The 2,334-nt window shown below is 48.7% G+C and overlaps 1 pseudogene; it reads left to right on the top strand.

The window, feature by feature from the left end:
* Nucleotides 1-492: 492 nt before the first annotated feature.
* On the top strand, nt 493-1,726 carry LOC145505824 (septin-6 pseudogene; annotated as a pseudogene).
* The last annotated feature ends 608 nt before the right edge of the window (nt 1,727-2,334 follow it).

Genomic DNA, 2,334 nt, shown 5'->3' with positions numbered 1-2,334 from the left:
GTGGCCACGGGCGCCCGGAGCCAATGGACACACTTCTTAGCAGCTTTCCCACGGCCTCATAATGTCATGGGGACAAAACATTCACCAGCTTGCCTTTCTAAAATGACCCATTTCCCCAGTCCTGACTTACCTTTCTTTTTCTTTTTAAGAGAATCTATGGGACCTTCTCTTAAAATGTACCTAAAAGGCAACCTCTCCTGTTAGAATTCATCTCTGGCTTGGGTGGCAGAGGCCTTGGAGCATCTTGGAGGCACTCTCAGGAAAGGGAGATGGTCTCCCCAACCCTTCTCAGTCCCAAGTCCCATCTCACTGTCCCCCAGCAGAGTCAGATTCTAGGCAACCAGCCACACAGATCTAGGCTGCCAGGGGCTCAGACAGGATTTCTGTAGAAATAAACATTGTGGGCCCATCAAGAGGGAGATCCTAGCTGTTTCCTGTGCTCTAGCTCCCATTGCGGCAGCGCCCATGGCAGCCCTGGTGGATGCAGGAGTGATGGCAGTGACCGATATAGCTCACCAGGTGGGTGAAGGTTGCCAAATGGTCCCCTGGCTGGACATATGGGGCTTGACAGCTTGCCCGACCAGTTGGTGAATAAGTCAGTCAGCCAGGGCTTCTGCTTCAACATCCTGTGTGTGGGAGAAACAGGTTTGGGCAAGTCCACCCTCATGGACACCCTGTTCAACACCAAGGTCGAGAGGGAGCCAGCCACCCATACACAGCCGGGTGTTCAGCTCCAGTCCAATACCTATGACCTTCAAGAGAGCAACATGGGGCTAAGGCTGACAATTGTTAACACAGTGGGCTTCAGGGATCAGATCAACAAGAAGGACAGCTACAAGCCCATTGTGGAATTCATTGATGCCCAGTTTGAGGCCTACTTGTAAGAGGAGCTGAAGATCTGCAGGGTACTGCACACCTACCATGACTCTCACATCCATACCTGCTTGTACTTCATTGCCTCCATGGGTCATTCCTTGAAGTCTCTGGACCTGGTGACTATGAAGAAGCTGGAGAGTAAGGTGAACGTCATCCCCATCATTGTCAAATCAGATGCCATTTCTAAGAGTGAGCTAACCAAGTTCAAAATCAAAATCAAAATCAAAATCTACTCATAGCTTGTCAGCAACAGAGTCCAGATCTACCAGTTCCCTACAGATGATAAGTCAGCAGCAGAGATCAACAGAACCATGAACACCCACCTGCCGTTTGCTGTTGTGGGCAGCACAAAAGAACTGAAGCCAGGTAACAAGATGATGAAAGTGCAGCAGTATCCCTGGGGCACGGTGCAAGTTGAAAATGAAGCCCACTGTGACTTTGTGAAGCTGCAGAAGATGCTGATCTGAGTCAACATGGAGGGTCTCCAAGAGCAGACCCACATTCCTCACTACAAGCTGTACCGCCACAGTAAGGTGGAGGAGATGGGCTTCAACGACACCGACCCTGACAGCAAACCATTCAGTTTACAGGAGACATATGAGGCCAAAAGGAACGAGTTCCTAGAGGAGCTCCAAAAAAAAAAGAAGAGGAGATGAGACAGATTTTCATCCAGAGAGTCAAAGAGAAAGAAGCTGAACTTAAAGAGGCAGAGACAGAGCTGCATTAGAAGCTTGATTATCTGAAGAAACTACACGGGGATGAGAAGAAGAAGCTGGATGATAAGAAGAAATCCCTGGATGACGAAGTGAACGCTTTCAAACAGAGGAAGACAGCGGCCAAGCTGCTCTAGTTCCAGGGCTCCCAGGTTGGAGGCTCACAGACTTTGAAAAAGAGAAGAAAACCTTTTAATAATCTTGTCTTCAGCAGCTGCACTAAGTTTAAAGGAGAAGGCTACCATTACAGAAGAGTTAGCATTCCATATTGTCTCAAACCAGAAACCAACCAATACCCTCTCCCTCCAAATTGTGCACGTGTGCATGTGTGTGTGTGTGCGCACATGCGCACACACACACACTCTTAACAAGTGTTCATGTGTCCAGACAAGAAGCTCTCTCCCAACTTACTTGGTATTTTAAATGGAAGTGTCTTGTCCTAATCTAACAAGGCAGAAAAAGGTCCATCCGAGCTGGAGAATGGACCCAATGTAACCTCAGAGAGACAACTGCAGGATGACTCACCTGAGTGGAAGTGACTGAGGCAGGAGAGCTCAGCTGTGGGTGTGGAAGTATTGCTTGCAAGTCTTTCATTTGAGTTTTCTGTTTTTCCTTTTAAACATCAATTCTCCGGTTCAATGGGTTGATTGTCTACTGCTACTGCTACTGCTAAGTCACCTCAGTCGTGTCCGACTCTGTGCGACCCCATAGATGGCAGCCCAGCAGGCTCCGCCGTCCCTGGGAT

This window comes from Giraffa tippelskirchi, chromosome 5 (genome assembly GCF_054371585.1).
Source record: "Giraffa tippelskirchi isolate mGirTip1 chromosome 5, T2T-mGirTip1v1.2.pri, whole genome shotgun sequence".
NCBI classification, from domain to species: domain Eukaryota; kingdom Metazoa; phylum Chordata; class Mammalia; order Artiodactyla; family Giraffidae; genus Giraffa; species Giraffa tippelskirchi.
Note: the sequence above shows the minus strand (reverse complement) of the source record. Positions and strands in the feature narration are given on the sequence as shown.